This window comes from Lactuca sativa, chromosome 3, assembly GCF_002870075.4.
Source record: "Lactuca sativa cultivar Salinas chromosome 3, Lsat_Salinas_v11, whole genome shotgun sequence".
Classification (NCBI taxonomy): domain Eukaryota; kingdom Viridiplantae; phylum Streptophyta; class Magnoliopsida; order Asterales; family Asteraceae; genus Lactuca; species Lactuca sativa.
Genome location: NC_056625.2, coordinates 300,897,667 through 300,915,425, shown reverse-complemented (window position 1 = coordinate 300,915,425; position 17,759 = coordinate 300,897,667). Strand labels below are relative to the sequence as shown.

Sequence of the window (17,759 nt, the reverse complement as noted above, 5' to 3'; positions counted from 1 at the left end):
CTTACTGCATTTTGGTAGGTTTCCAACATACTATCTGGCTGGGTTAGGGGAAATTGGGATACCAGAAGGGATGGTAGTAGGAGGTACAGATGTCGTGGCTGCAAAGGCTATCACTGGTGACTGTTTCTTGTTCGTACCTCGGGGTGATTTGCCTTTAAATTTATCCCATAATTTTCGTTTGTTATTCTTGGCTTTGAGGTTTGGGGTGTCGTGGTAGTTTGTTACTCGCTGAGGTACTTGATTGTTACTTGTATTGGAATTATTCATAACCATCCCGCTAACATTTGCGTTGTTAGCGTTAAGGTGAGTCAGAACAGCTGTCACGGCAGCTGAGACTGCAGGTTGAAAGGTAGTTGCATCAATCTGAAGAGTTGGTGTTTGGTTGATGGATTGATTACTTTTCCTTGGCGACATGATACTGTTACACGGAAAGAAAATGAATTCGTGAGCGAGTATGGTTGAACCTAGGCGTACTTCGATCGTTCATGTAAAGAATAGAAATATGTTCTCGTGGGTTTGACCTACATCCCTATGATGCAGTCCTAGTAAAGAGTAGAAGTAAGTTCGTAGAATGGTCTCAAGACGTTTGTCGTTCAAACCCGGGTACCATTGGTTGGTGAATAACATGATCCAACCTTTGAAAGAGCATTGGGAATAATCCCGGAGCTAAATTACCCTAGTCCAATAACTTGACTATAGTGGGTTTCGGATAGACTCCAATGACAGTATGATGAAAGTATTGAACAACGAATGGCACAGAAGTTAGCCGACTGTCAATATCGATATTCATGACGTAATAAGTTTGGGAAAATTGACCTTGTAGAAGGTCTTACATCATATCCAGAGTAGAAAGTTTTGGCCGCATAAAGGCCTAACTAAAAGTACTTACAGTACAAGATAGTTTCATAGAAAAATGCAACATAGGACATATACAGGAAAACGATCGTTTAAAACAAAGAAGGAAAGTAAAGCATCTCATACTGGTGACGGTCACCCCTATGGTGAACCCTTAGTTCAGCTAGTTGACGTTCCATATCAAGCAGGTGTCTTTCGTACACCCTCTAGCGTACTCGGAGCTCTATGACTCCGGCTCGTGTTTCAGCTAGTGCTTGTAGCAGGGCCTCATGGTCTCTCTCAGATCTCTCACGAGCATTCTCAAGGCGATTGGTGCGGATGGTATGCATTCCTGCATTGGCATCAACCTCTGCGATACGATGGAGAGCTGTCATGCCCTGAATTTCGTTTCGGGCAACTCTACGGATCAGGATTGGTAGAACTCTGTCTACCGAGCTTCCTTTGCTTATGTTGTAGAAGATTCAGTATCCATTAAATGACATAGGTTGATTTTGATCTTCGCTCCATGTTTCCAAGCATTCTACCCAAGGGGGCGTCGGGCCATGAAAAGTCGGACGAGGGTTAGGATTTGGAATGGGAGCTACCAGGGGTAGGTTATCAACCTCGGGTTTGGAGTTATCATCATCCGAAGGGTCTTTAGCATGGTGATCATTCAAAGGGATTTGGTGATCATTCTTGGGTTCTTCTCCAAACCATCCAGCATTGCCTTCGTTTAGAAGGTACAGGTTGTCGTGGGGATGGAGCCCAGCCATGTTATCTACGCGAGAATTGGGGTAAGGAAATAATTATTAGACGAACTATCTAGATAATTATTAGATAATCTTCATTAGTTAGATCACTATTTGTAAAGTGCACACCAGTTATATGTAATCAAAACAGGATAGGCCTTCAAATAAGTGACCTTAACTCCAAACTCACAAGGAACAGGGGTAAGCAAAATTTTCACAGATTCTAAGTCATCCTAGTTACATATAACCTTAGTGTATCCACTTAGCAACTATTGACCTAGTGTAACAACCAAAAAATTTCAACAAATTTTAACTTTTCAAAAACAACCCATTTTATTAATGTTATTACAAAAAGGTTTTCAATACAATTATTATCAGAGTCTTCCCAGAATCACATCATAAAACATAATCATGAGGAGCGGTACGATCACGCCTTCGCCTTGCCACGGTCTCCTGAAGAACCTGAAAAACATTAAACCACAACTGTAAGCCCGAAAGCTTAGTGAGATACCCCCAAAATACCAACCACATATACCATACATGCATAACATGCCATATCATATCCGATCACAGAACAGCCATGCACTTCGGGTCTACTGTGTGACTGGTCCGCCGCACCGGCCAACAGTCCACCTGGTCCACCCTCCGAGTCTAGCCATATACATTGAGTCTGTAGTGTGATTGGTCTGCCCGCTCCGGGCCTTCAATCCACCTAGTCCACTCTCTGAGTCTACAGTATGACTGGTCCGCCCGCACTGGGCCTTTAGTCGGCCTGGTCCACTCTCCAAGCCTCGGCACGTCTGGTCCGCCCTCTTGGGGCCTACAGCATATCCGGACCGCTCGCTGGGCCTTCAGGACAACCGGTCCGCCCTGGGTATCTTGGTCTACAGCACAAAGCAGGACCCGCCTCAACCCAACCCCAGTCCAACAACCATGTGCACATAAACATACAATCATATAACAATTCACAGTCAACAAGCCGATCTAGCAGATCAAATAACATATCATCATCCTAACCAGGATACCGACGTAACCGGTCACTAGCATAGCATTATCCTAGATAACAGGATACCGACCTTAACCAGGTCTCTAACATATACCATCCTAGCTACTAGGATGCAAACATATCAAAGCAATAACATAACAACAAATACCCAGATCTCAATCCGATAAAGGGCCGGCCTTGGTGCCTTAGACCCTGTTGATATAGTGAGGATAACTCACCTTGCCACTGCCGAAACTCTGAACTGAAGAAGCAGATTCTCGAGTCACCGACTCACCGAAAATCCCGAACTAGCCAACATAGCAAAATAATCATTAGGCTAAGCACAATACCCTTCCAAGGGTAAATTGACCAATTTACCCTTAACTCAATCCGGCCCAACACTGGATAAGCTCTCAAGCCCACTGATGGCCCAAAGACCAAAAGTCCGAAGCAAAGCCCACTATTGGCCCAATAACAGCCCAATCCCTAAGGCCCAAAATGAAAAAACCCAACAGAGGGAGTACGCTGGGCGTACCCTCCTTGGTACGCTGGGCGTACACGCTGATTCGCAAGTGGGGATCGGGGCACTGACCCGCTATGCGGGGCGTACTCCTAAGTTACGCGGGGCGTAACTTCGCTGCTCATTAAGTCCTCATAACTTCTTAATGGCTTAAGCTCTTAAGCCCAAACTTCATATCCTTAGGCCAAATATGCCTAAGATTCATAAAGTCTCAAACTTTATCACTTGGGACGTCCATAAAGCTCTTAATCCAAGGTCTTAATCCATTAAGACCTACTTATCTCACACATGGAACAACCACAACCCTTGGGACCTCATTTTTCTCACTCAAGACCTCTCCAAAGGTCTGAAAGGACAGATAATCTCGACCAACTCAAAACATGCATCAAGATGTGGACTTTTGGGACAAGAATGATGTCAAAACTTCACAACACTTAGATCTATCCAATATAAATGACAAGCAAGAAGCTTTATACCTTAGATAGGCTCCAAAGGATGATATATTTCCAGATCTATAAGCTCCAGCCACTCAACTCCTTGTTTGACAACTTCCTCTTTCTTCTTCTAGCCTCTCCTTTGCCAAAATAAGCTTTCCAAGGCCAAACACACCCAACAATGGAGGCGGAACGGCTATCTAGGGTTTCTGAGGTTAAGAGAGAGCTTATGGAGGCTAGGGTATGAACCAACATGTTCCTTATATAGTGGCTGGCCCTAATTTTAGGGTTTTAGAACTTTGAGAGTACGCTGGGTGTACCTCTAGTACGCGGGGCGTACTCAACCTTGCACCCGCGTCCAATTACGCACTTATGCTGGGCATACTCGGTGTGTCCCAAATTTTCATATTTGGCCTTCTTTTCCCACTTTCCCATAAAAGGACCAAAATACTCTTCCTCTTAAATCCCGGGGACTCATAAATAAGTACTTTTAGGAATGTGGCATTATACCTAGTAATGAAGATCCTTTTTAGTTCTCAAGTAAGTAATTATAGTAACACAAAATACTCTTATAGTATTTAGGCTTAGGTTCTGTTATAATGTTCTTGTGGTAGTGTTGGTAAGTTTTTAGACTTGTTGCCACATCACAACCATTCTTGGGCATGTGCTAATCACTCCTCGGACCAGCATAGTTGATCAGGCTATGCCACTCCCAAGACTGACCATACATCCCCGAGCTTATTTGTGATATTGAACAATCGTAATACTTTTGTTCTTGTCATTGTGACACGGATTTTAGTATGAATGCAGGCATGTATACATAGTTAAATATTTTATTATTTAAAAGTATAAACTCTTGGTCAGAGTATTTTTAATCCCATTGTATTTATAGTTAGTATATCTTTTATGGGTTGATATACTCAATTCACTATAAACAATGCTCTGATACCAATCTGTCACACCCCAAAACCGAGAACAGAGGAAAGGTTCTGGGGCGGAGGATGTCATGTAATGTATCACAACAATGTAAAGTAGTAAACAAGCAACAACATCATCCATTGCATTAATAGTATAATTTTAATTACAAGTGTGTTCTTTCATTGTATAAAACAACATAAGGAATATTCAAAATAAAAGACGAGTCTTGACTGCTCTGTCTTCACAAAACCTGGTCATCGTACCTGTCTATTTGTGACCTGAGAATACAAGTTATTTTGAAAGCGAGTATCAGCAATAAAGCTAGTGAATTCATAAGTGTTAATGTGTCTTTGATTTGTAAAACTGTAAAGTAAGACTTGTAAATGTTTGAAGAAAAGTTTGTATAAGTATGAAAGTGTTTGTAAGTAATTGTAAACGTTTGAAAACCCTAGAAAATCCCATATTTCCTACAAGTATAAAAAGCAGTCTTCTACCAAGACTTGACTGTTTTGAGAGTAGTCTTCTACCAAGACCCGACTGTTTTGAAAGTAGCCTTCTACCAAGACCTGACTGTTTTGAAAGTAAGCATCACTATAAATGTGACGGTTTTTTCCTGTTTAACTATTATTACAAAACCATAGTCTACCTCATCGTTTATGCGTATGAGTCGCAATATAAAGGTAATAAGGAAAATAGTCTATCTATATAAAATATATCCTACCTCGTCGTTCATGTGAATGTGTCACAAAGTAAAGGAAGGAAAATAATATAATAACTAAAATGGTATCCTTTTGCACTAGGATATTCAAGGCATGGAAACTCGCCGAAAAGTATAACCGTAGACACCCGTCGATGATCATTTTCCCTACTGTAGCTAACAACCTTGGGGGTGGAATGGTAAGTCCCGAAGCGTTTGTAACAGATTCTATGTAATAGTATCTATTAAACGTATTAATGTGAACGTGTTCATGTAAGCGTATCGATGTAAACGTATTCATGTAAGCGTATTCATGTAAGCGTATCTCTGTAAATGTATCTATGTAAACGTATTCATGTAAGCGTATCTATGTAAACGTATTCATGTAAGCGTATCTATGTAAACATATCCATGTAAACGTATCTATGTAAACGTATATATTCGTATAGTATGTAATGTATCAGTATAGACTCGTGAATTAACTGACTTTTGTGTGATTCCTTGTACTTGGAATAGTAAGTAATATCTCCTAAGGCCATATCCCAACGAGGAAAAGGAAATAAAGCGAGCTAGCCATCCTAAGTCCTTTAAACATTACTTATATAACTATACATATCTAAGCATGCATTTGACAACATAAAAGTATAAGAGAAGTTTGTAAAACCTTTGAAAAGTTTAATAACTAAGAAATGATGACTTGATGTCAGTTTATAAAACGATTTGAAAGTAGTTTGTTTGAAAAGATTGTTTTAAGTATAAGGAGGACCTTTGTTTGAAACACAATTGTAACAGAGTTTGAAAGGAAACATACAGTATGTAAAGCAGTTTGATAAAGAGTTTTAACATGTGAAAATGTTTGAGAAAGTCGTTTGAAGTAATCTATTTGGTAAAACAGCTAACGGTATAGTAAATCCATTTGTATGCTAGTTATTTGCAACATCCCAAAAATACAGGCCAAAAATTTCATTTTTAAATACGTCATTATAAAACCAACAGTGTAATAAAACATCTGTAATATCATGTCATGTCAGAACCAAAGTAGAAATAATCAAACGTGTTATCATAAAATAATATCAGAGTGTAATCCCAAAGATCTCATGTGCAGAAAACCATAGTGTGATGCGCTGCGATCAAGCCGGCTCCTTTCCTTTAAACACGAAGTACCTGAAACCAAAACTGAAAACCGTAAGCACGAAGCTTAGTGAGTTCCCCCACTATACCACATACCATATAATCACATAACATACATATACTGCCGGGCATATCTGGGTGCCCGACCTACCCCTTCGGTCCTTACGACCGGATACTGTCGGGCATATCTGGGTGCCCGACCTACCCCTTCGGTCCTTACGACCGGATACTGCCGGGCATATCTGGGTGCCCGACCTACCCCTTCGGTCCTTACGACCGGATACTATCGGGCATATCTGGGTGCCCGACCTACCCCTTCGGTCCTTAAGACCGGATATTGGGGACTATTTCACCCCCTACTACTACCACATAACACATATCACATAGCATCATATCATACTAGCACATAAACATAACACAGGTAGTAGCAACCCTAGATGAATATCACAGAGACCATCATTTATCATACAACTCCTACTGGTGGGCCGGCATTATGGCCGTAGACCCACCGCTACTGGAAGGTAACTCACCTCACACTGCTGAAGTCCCGAAGACACAATCCCACACTTGCTGAAGTCTCGCAGACTCGACCCCAGCTGCTGGCTGACAGCTTCCTGAACTGTCAACACCAAAATAACACCCAATTAATAATTGGGTCCCAAAGCATAACCATAAGTACATTCTTTGGGTAATTACTACATTACCCCTCGCTTGGCTTATTTAAGCCCAAGGCCCAATCCGTAGGCCCAAAGTCAATTAGGAATCAAATCCCAACACATGGCCCAATTTTCTAAATTGGGCCTAGGCCTATACATGGTCTCATTCTAAAGCCCAACATCATATAATCATTAAGACCCAAACTATGGCCCATCTATGGCCTAATTTTCCAAATTGGGCCCAATCCGCTTACATGGGCCTTACCCTAGGCCCATTAAATTACTCTAGATCATTTGTTTGATCTTGGATAGTCCATTCAATAACCCATTCATCGAGGCCCAATAGAAAGGCCCAACAATAAACCCAAGTGAAATTAGGGTTTCACATAAAATGATGATTAGGGTTAAGTTTCCTACTTAACCCATTAAGGACTTAATCCATTAAGTCCAATATTGCTTAGATTAATTTCCACCAATGATTCTTATTTAATATTTCAAGTTATTAAATAATTCTCGTGTGTCCCGATAACTCTCAAAATTAGGGTTTTATAGGTATTAGGGTTTTCCAAACCCTAATTATTAGCCCACTTATCAATTTGTTGGGATTTTAGGTCAATTAGGGCTTTATTGTGTCTACTAGGCTCACTTGAATATCATTAGGACCATAAGGGTTTGTTAAGCCCATTAAGTCTCATTGGGCCCATTAGGGCTTACAAGGCCCATTAGGGTTTCAAGCACCCTACACGAATCAAACTCAACGAGGCAAGCACACTGCCACCCGACACGGCGGCCGGTGACGGCAGCCACCACCATACGGTCGTGGTTGGGGTTTCTTTTGTTATTTTTTTTGGCACCATTACAATGTACAACTCGATAATTCACACCCGCTAATAAACACACACACATACACTAAGACACACACCCACACACGGTGATTCATGGCGGCAGCCACCACCTCACGGTGGTGGCGGTGGCTTCCTTGCAATTTCCGGCTAGACTAAACACGCACTAACAGAAATACATGCACACAAACCCGCTATATGGTCACAAAACAACTCCAGCCTCCCATCCGGTGGCTCACGGCGGCAACAACAACTGTTCACGATGGCAACGACGCCGGAAAGTGGAAGGAGTGACGGCAGGCGGCGGATTTTGCAGCGATAGCCACCACCTCACGGTGGTGGCAGCGGTTCTCCTGATTCCTGCGAGCAAGTAACGCACATACAGCCCGATTAGCTTCCTAAACGGACCTTTAAGGCAACAGATATGCATTTAGCCACCCACAAGGTGGCAGGATATCGCCAAAACGCCACTGATTGGTGACCAACGGCGGTTAAGGCCCCAAACGCTAGAAAATGGAAGAAGGAGATGAGAGATAGTCTCACCGAGAGCATCCCAACTGCACACGACTCGCGTCCGCCGGTCACAGCTCCGCCTTCATTCTTGCTGGGGCTTCTCCATCCGTTCACGACTTCACCGGAGGTGGCAGAGGAGATTATGGCGGCGGTTCTCAACGAAGCAGCGACGGTCTCAGTGGCTCGCTCCGGTAACTACATCGGTAGCATCGTCGGTGGTGAAGAAGGAGAGCGATGGAGGCTGCAACAGTAACATGGAGTGAATAAGAGGAAGATGGCGGTTGCCATTGTTTGCGCTAGGGTTAGGGTTACAGGACCCTAAATACCCGCCTCCATTTAGTTAGTTTGCCATAAGGACCATAACAGCCCCTCCCTACCCTTATTCTTTCAAAGCAACCCCATAAATTACCATTTGAACCCTGCCCCTTAAATTCCTTTACACATTAAGTCCGAAAGTTACAAAACAGTCCCATATATCTCAATTAGGCCATAATCAGCCCTTCCACCTCATTTCCTTTTAAATTAAATCCAAATAATTACCACGAAGCCCCTGTCTTCATAAATATGTTCATAATAAATCCCAATAATATAACAAGCGGTCCCTGCCTTCTCAATTACTTACGAAATAAATTCGAAACTTACATTTTAACCCCCAAATCTCTAAAATTATAACGATTAGCTCCTCGAGATCAACACCTTGCTATATAATTATCGATTTTAGGGCTATTATTCGCTCATTATTTTATTTATTGATTTAATAAATAAAAGGGGCTTTACAACTCTCCCCCACTTCAATTAGATTTCGTCCTCGAAATCATTCCTTACCAATCCTTACATACCAAGCCGCTCTAGTAACATAGTCATCTTCCTGGGCACACCCTAGCCTTCCCAGGGTTGCCATGACCAATCTTCGTTCTAATATCCACAGGTGAATGAATTCTTCGCAACAAGTTTACATCTACCCTGCCTGAAATCTGTTGTCTAGATGTGGTCTGATCCCTAATAGACCACTCATACTGATTCAGTATTATTGAATCCAACCTGTTTATCCCTCAACTAGCTATTTAACTTCTTATAACTCTGGGTTCCCACTATTAAACAGGATTACGGACCTAATTATCTCTGCATATCACTTGTACCTGGCTAAGGGTCAGATACTCTTGTTGTGGGTGACCTGTCACTCCTCAAATCATCTAGCTATTATGTTCGTACTTGCAACCTGAAGCACAAATGCTAACACTTCCCAAACGCTGAAACTGCTCGAACACTAAACTACCTGAAGTAGTATGTTGTCACATGACTGTTTTTCCCAAAGTCTATCGAGACTTTCTAGTCTCACTCGTTCACCAACCATCTGCAATACCAGGTTCCGGCCCGGCTGCGGAGCCAAAGGACTTCCTACTTAGTCGCCTCACACAACTTCTGAACGAAATCCTTCTCTGGAATTAGTTGCCACTAGTTATCATGCCACTGTGACTCTAACGACTTTTTGATCTAACCGATTCGGGTCCATGCATCACATCCTGTCATTATCCAATCCAAGAATAAAAGTGATCGCTGCCTAACCAATGGTAGCCTTACATCACCAACGCCCTTACACAGTCCATTACATCCCTGATCTCAAAACTGTAGTGGCGTTCCTACAGTCTTATCCCTGGCTCAACCAGATCTAATCCATCTGGGTAATACCAAAATCCAATATGGGGATTTCCATATCCTCACTTCCGCACGCGAACTGGTGGGAACTACTGTTCCTTTCGCGTTCTAACAACACGCTCATGCCATCTACCAACCTAGTGAATGATATGGCTACACCCGCAGACTTACAACACCCCTCACACGATCTGCTGCTAGTGAATGCTACGGCTACCCCTGTAGTCTTACAACACTTCCCATGATAACTGACTGCTAGTGAATGCTACGGCTACCCCCATAGTCTTACAACACTTTCCAAACTATCTGACTGCTAGTGAATGCTATGGCTACCCCCGTAGTCTTACAACACTTTCCATACTGAGTCGAACACGCACTCGACCTAACACAGGACTGAACTTGAGTCCTAACCGGAACTCAAATCTGGTTCACGAAACCTGTTATCACGTGACCCAATTGTATCAGTACCGTACCCATGCCCGTGATCAAAGCATCACCATAAACCACAAAATCATCTACACCCTCTGGCAGGGTGAGAATCGGTGCCTCGTACAACCGCTGTCTAAGAGCCTCGAAGGTTGCCTGCTGCTCAGGCCCCCAACGAAAGGCCACCGATTTCTTGGTCAGTTAGGTCAAAGGAACCACAATCTCGAAGAAGCCCTGCATAAATCTCCGGAAATAACCCGCTATACCCAGGGAATTCTGAATCTCAGATGGAGACCTCGGAATCTCCCACTGCATCACGGCCTCTATATTGGCCGAATCAACTAGAATACCCTTCTGGTTGACAAGGTGGCCAAGAGATTGCACCTTGCGCAACCAGAACTCAGTTGGAGAACTTTAGAAAAAGCCTCTCCCCCACTTAGACTCGACTAAGTCTTCACATTACATGAGAATTGAAGGATTTCCAATCCTTTTCGCTTTCTAATATCCCACTGATGACAACCGGTGCCTGCTAATGCTAGCGCTTAATCGCCGATTAAACCTAAAGATCTCCCATCCTCGGGAATCTTGATGAGTACTCTTGAAATCTGGTCCAATCTGACACCTTAATCTACCTCCCACGCTGACAACTGGAGGCCTTAATTCTCACTCTGGCTGACGAATCCTCGCCCTCACTTCCAATCTTGTAGCACTACTAAACTCTAACTAAACACAGCCCATGCGAAAATACAATTCTCTTGAACATGCGATGACCAACCACTTATGCATCTAACACCTGCAACTGATACTACCCTTTTCATGTCACCAGCTCTGTCCTAGCAACGGTAGTGCCTTGAACTCCAAAGTTCATCCATAGACAACTATCGACCATAGTTGAACAATGATAGACAACTATCGACCATAGTTGAACTCTGATCGAGTATCCTGTAAATAATACTCCTACATAGATCCCGACAAGGATTCGAAATGATAACGGTATGCACGGAACCCACTCCGCAAGTTACGTCCCTATTTGGATTCATCAAGGACCTTTCGGCATGCAGAATGGCATATATGATCCTTGGTAACCCAAATACTAGCAGAAAAACCGACCCGAGGTCTGACTTATCCAAACTCGCTCACAATCCCCAAGCGGTACGTATTCCAAGCATCCACCTAATATCATAGAAGATGACATTCCCGCAACATCTGGAGGAATACTGACCCCCCTTCTGCTGACATGACCAATCCTGCTACCCTGTAGCAGCCTAAACCCTTGGAGTGACAAACTCTCTCATGTACTTTCTCGTACGCGCTGCACTGACTCAGGCCCTGCTAGCCTTTCACCCGATGATCAGAAGTCATGGATCTCTTCCCGGGACCCTCTCTTATACGCGCCTGGAATGCACCTCTCTTTCCAGAGTGCTCCTAAATCGATCCCGTATATGCAACTCTTGGAAATCATATCCTTTAGGGTCTGACACCCTGTCACACTCACTAGCTCTCTTGGCAATGGCTAAGCTGCAACAACTGGAACATCCTCTATCCCCAAACTGGGTCACGAACTCTTCCCTGAAGCTTCTTAGATTCTTCAAGACTTTCACTGATTCGAGTATGGATCCTGTGTTTTTAGTAGTACGGGCCCAATACTACCTTCCACACCTATCCATACTTTCCTCAGCAATCCTCCCGAATCCTCCAAATCGCTTCCTCAAACTGGTACACCCAAGTCTAACTGAGCCTCACTACTAACTCACTGAAATATATCCTAGGCTTCCTTAGGTTCCCGAACTCACCCAGTCCTCAGCTGCTGAAAGATTCCTAGTAATGTCAACTAGCTACCTCACGAATATAGCCACATGCAACAGAGATCAAATAATCCTTCAAGTAACAGACTCATCCCTATAACGGTTAGACTCAAACGAGAGCTGCGCAATAGGGTCAAATCTATCACTCTGAGATTATCCAGCCTGTGTCCCATGTGACTTGGCATATTCACTTAATAGTTAGCTCACATTACTAAGGGTCCCTCAAATCACAGAGCAAGCAGCATTCAGACAATGGAAAATCTAACCATCATATTCCAATCAGATCATTCTATCCTCAAATCAGGAATCTGTACATGCAATTCAAAAGCTCATACAATCAAGCATAACCTAAACAGGCTATCCTATCACTGACTGATCAGTACTCGCATGCAAGTCTACAAGCACATACAATATGCATATAAGGCATCCTCCTAGATCCTTAGCCCTAATCTAGCATCCAGTTCACATAATCATATCATATCATAAAATATCATAACATGTATGGGTATCTTGGGGAAAACTTACTCGAGCTCGGCTGATTGCACGCATCACACACTTTGTTCTTCTCAAAATTCTTTTCTCTTTTCAGATTCTTTTTAAACTCCTTTTTATAAAATGGTTTTACTTTTGAAAATTTTCATACCAAGCCCTTAGTTTGAGTTCAGACACACCCGAGAGTATGTCCGAATCCCTCAAACCAAGGCTCTGATACCAACTTGTAACATCCCAAAAATACAGGCCAACAATTTCATTTTTAAATACGTCATTATAAAACCAACAGTGTAATAAAACATCCGTAATATCATGTCATGTCAGAACCAAAGTAGAAATAATCAAACGTGTTATCATAAAATAATATCATAGTGTAATCCCAAAGATCACATGTGCGGAAAACCATAGTGTGATGCGCTGCGATCAAGCCGGCTCCTTTCCTTTAAACACGAAGTACTTGAAACCAAAACTGAAAACCGTAAGCACGAAGCTTAGTGAGTTCCCCCACTGTACCACATACCATATAATCACATAACATACATATACTGCTGGGCATATCTGGGTGCCCGACCTACCCCTTCGGTCCTTATGACCGGATACTACCGGGCATATCTGGGTGCCCGACCTACCCCTTCGGTCCTTACGACCGGATATTGGGGACTATTTCACCCCTACTGCTACCACATAACACATATCACATAGCATCAGATCATACTAGCACATAAACATAACACAGGTAGTAGCAACCCTAGATGAATATCACAGAGACCATCATCTATCATACAACTCCTACTGGTGGGCCGGCATTGTGGCCGTAGACCCACCACTACTAGAAGGTAACTCACCTCCTACTGCTGAAGTCCCGAAGACACAATCCCACACTTGCTGAAGTCCCGCAGACTCGACCCCAGCTGCTGGTTGACAGTTTCCCGAACTGTCAACACCAAAATAACACCTAATTAATAATTGGGTCCCAAAGCATAACCATAAGTACATTCTTTGGGTAATTACTACATTACCCCTCGCTTGGCTTATTTAAGCCCAAGGCCCAATCCGTAGGCCCAAAGTCAATTAGGAATCAAATCCCAACACATGGCCCAATTTTCTAAATTGGGCCTAGGCCTATACATGGTCTCATTCTAAGGCCCAACATCATATAATCATTAAGGCCCAAACTATGGCCCAATTTTCCAAATTGGGCCCAAGCCCCTTACATGGGCCTTACCCTAGGCCCATTAAATTACTCTAGATCATTTGCTTGATCTTGGATAGTCCATTCAATAACCCAATCATCAAGGCCCAATAGAAAGGCCCAACAATAAACCCAAGTGAAATTAGGGTTTGTAACACCGAAAATTTCAAAACAATTTTTCATTTAAAAATAATCGTTTAATTCTTAAAAACACTTTGCTTAAAATCTCATTCATAATCGAATTACAAAACAGAACTCCATTTTCACTTGCATAATAAACCATGATCCTCAAAACATGACTCTTTCTCTGGTGTGTACAATCGAGCCGGTGTCGTCCCGTGATCCTGAGAGAAACCTGAAACACATAACATAAAACACTGTAAGAACGAAGCTTAGTGAGTTCCCCAAAATACCACACATAACACATATTAGCCACTCGAGGCTATAACTTTATGGGTCCGTGGACCCTACTCTATGAACCCTCTGGTTCTAACTCTATGAACCTTCCGGTTCTAACTCTGGGAACCTTCCGGTTCTAACTCTGTAAACATGCACAACATAAATCACATAGAAATAATGCAGTACAACACATAGCATACAAATACTCTGACACATAACTCTAGTTACCTACTCAAGGTAAAGTATAGTGAGAAGACTCACCTGGAAATCAGAAAGCAATTATCTACACATGCGGACCTCGGGCTCGCCACCGCCTAACACATAAGGCAAATATCTCTAATTAATACTCGAAGTCCCAACTCTAATTAACCGGCGATTACTCTTTCCCTCTCTAGTCAGGTAACGGGTAAAAGACCATTTTACCCCTCCCTGACCTTTATTACCTCTATTGACCAAAACTCCCAAAGTCAACATAAGACAACTCAAGTCAACGGTCAACACTGACCAGACTCGGTGAGTACACAAGAGTGACTCGGCGAGTCCATGCAGGTTCTCTAAATTCTTTTTAACCTCTTAGACACGACGAGTTCCCTCTCTACTCGTCGAGTTACTCGGCAACGAAACGCGGGGCAACCCCGACTCGACTCGTCGAGTCTGCCTATGGACTAGGCGAGTTGCTCCCATGACAACCCTCATCTGACCTTCTGAGGTCAGATCTGCTTCACCAAACCATAGATCTAACTCCCTCAAAGCCAATAACCACGAAAAGGTCGAACCTTGGGCACTCATGCAAGGTTCTACAAGCTCATTTGGGTGAAACCCTTCATTACATAACAACCCTAGCTCAAAACTCCAAATAGAATGCATAAAGCAGGATGGAAGAGACTCTCTGGACCTCTTTGGGTCCAGATCTATGGCTTCACACTCAATGGGACACTATACTCCACAAATTAAGCCATAAAAGAAGCTAGAAAACCCTAAAATCACCAATCTTACCCAAAACAGAAAAGGGAGAACGATTTGATACCTCTATGGTGAAGATGCAAGCTCAAAAGCTCTGAATCGACACCCCCTTGACCTCCCTTTGCTGGAAATGACTACTCCATTGCACAACCACCTCAAAAATGCTCCAAAATGGCTCTTCTTTACTCTCTTAGCTCTCTGGTTCGATAGGAGTCTCTCAAGGGTGTAGGTGGCCGCCACTGAAGGCCATAAGGGCCTTTAAATAGGTCCCAAACCCGGACAATTATGGTTTTCCTTGACAGCGCCGACTCGGCGAGTCCAAATACCTGACTCGTCGAGTCCCTTCATTAAACTGGTCCCCAAAACGCGATCCTACTCGACGAGTTGAGGCGTCAACTCGCCGAGTCTCCTCATTTCCCCAATATAAAAATACTCAAATTCCCATACCTGGATATCCGGATGTTACAGGGTTTCACATAAAATGATGATTAGGGTTAAGTTTCCTACTTAACCCATTAAGGACTTAATCCGTTAAGTCCAATATTGCTTAGATTAATTTCCACCAATGATTCTTATTTAATATTTCAAGTTATTAAATAATTCTCGTGTGTCCCGATAACTCTCAAAATTAGGGTTTTATAGGCATTAGGGTTTTCCAAACCCTAATTATTAGCCCATTTATCAATTTGTTGGGATTTTAGGTCAATTAGGGCTTTATTGTGTCTACTAGGCCCACTTGAATATCATTAAGCTCATAAGGGTTTATTAAGCCCATTAAGTCTCATTGGGCCCATTAGGGCTTACAAGGCCCATTAGGGTTTCAAGCACCCTAAACGAATCAAACTCAACGAGGCAAGCACACCGCCACCCGACACGGCGACCGGTGACGGCAGCCACCATCATACGATGGTGGTTGGGGTTTCTTTTATTATTTTTTTGGCACCATTACAATGTACAACTCGATAATTCACACCCGCTAATAAACACACACACATACACTAAGACACACACCCACACACGGTGGTTCATGGCGGCAACCACCACCTCACGGTGGTGACGGTGGCTTCCTTGCAATTTCCGGCTAGACTAAACACGCACTACCAGAAATACATGCATACACACCCGCTATATGGTCACAAAACAACTCCAGCCACCCATCCGATGGCTCACGACGGCAACAGCAACTGTTCACGATGGCAGCGACGCCGGAAAGTGGAAGGAGTGGCGGCAGGCGGCGGATTTTGCAGCGATAGCCACCACCTCACGGTGGTGGCAGCGGTTCTCCTGATTCCTGCGAGCAAGTAACACACATACAACCCGATTAGCTCCCTAAACAGACCTTTAAGGCAACAGATACACATTTAGCCACCCACAAGGTGGTAGGATATCCCCAAAACGCCACTGATTGGTGACCAACGGCGGTTAAGGCCCCAACAGCTAAAAAATGGAAGAAGGAGATGAGAGATAGTCTCACCGAGAGCATCCCAACTGCACACGACTCGCGTCCGCCGGTCACAGCTCCGCCTTCATTCTTGGTGGGGCTTCTCCATCCGTTCATGACTTCACCGGAGGTGGCAGAGGAGATTATGGCGGCGGTTCTCAATGAAGCAGCGACGGTCTCAATGGCTCGCTCCGGTAACTACAGCGGTAGCATCGTCGGTGGTGAAGAAGGAGAGCGATGGAGGCTGCAACGGTAACATGGAGTGAAGAAGAGGAAGATGGCGGCTGCCATTGTATGCGCTAGGGTTAGGGTTATGGGACCCTAAATACCCGCCTCCATTTAGTTAGTTTGCCATAAGGACCATAACAGCCCCTCCCTACCCTTATTCTTTCAAAGCAACCCCATAAATTACCATTTGAACCCTGCCCCTTAAATTCCTTTACACATTAAGTCCGAAAGTTACAAAACAGTCCCATATATCTCAATTAGGCCATAATCAGCCCTTCCACCTCATTTCCTTTTAAATTAAATCCAAATAATTACCACGAAGCCCCTGTCTTCATAAATATTTTCATAATAAATCCTAATAATATAACAAGTGGTCCCTGCCTTCTCAATTACGTACGAAATAAATTCGAAACTTACATTTTAAGCCCCAAATCTCTAAAATTATAACGATTAGCTCCTCGAGATCAACACCTTGCTATATAATTATCGATTTTAGGGCTACTATTCGCTCATTATTTTATTTATTGATTTAATAAATAAACGGGGCTTTACATTATTAGTCACATGTGATTGATATAATAACTAGCATGATTCAACTTGTATTCCCCACCATAAAGCATTTATAAACATTTAAAAACATTTAAAAGGTTAATTAAGGGGTATGAACTCACCTGCAGTGAGTGGATCGGATGGAAGTGTCAGACAAGTGCTTGGTGTCAAGTGAAGACTTAAACACACACAATGATCCTAATAACATATAAAGACATATGCATATATATATATATATATATATATATATATATATATAATCAATGATTATAACACTAATTAGACAAGTATAAACATTCTAAGGCGTGGAAAACACTTTGGTCAAAGTGTTA

At 42.9% G+C, this 17,759-nt stretch overlaps 1 long non-coding RNA gene across 1 annotated transcript; it reads right to left on the bottom strand.

Moving 5' to 3' along the window:
* Positions 1 to 14,035: 14,035 nt before the first annotated feature.
* LOC128133107 (uncharacterized) lies at positions 14,036 to 16,917 on the bottom strand. The gene is made up of 2 exons (XR_008231294.1): positions 16,684 to 16,917; positions 14,036 to 16,500 (listed from the first exon to the last, which is right to left on the bottom strand). It is a non-coding gene; the product is annotated as an uncharacterized LOC128133107 (long non-coding RNA).
* Between the last annotated feature and the right edge of the window lie 842 nt (positions 16,918 to 17,759).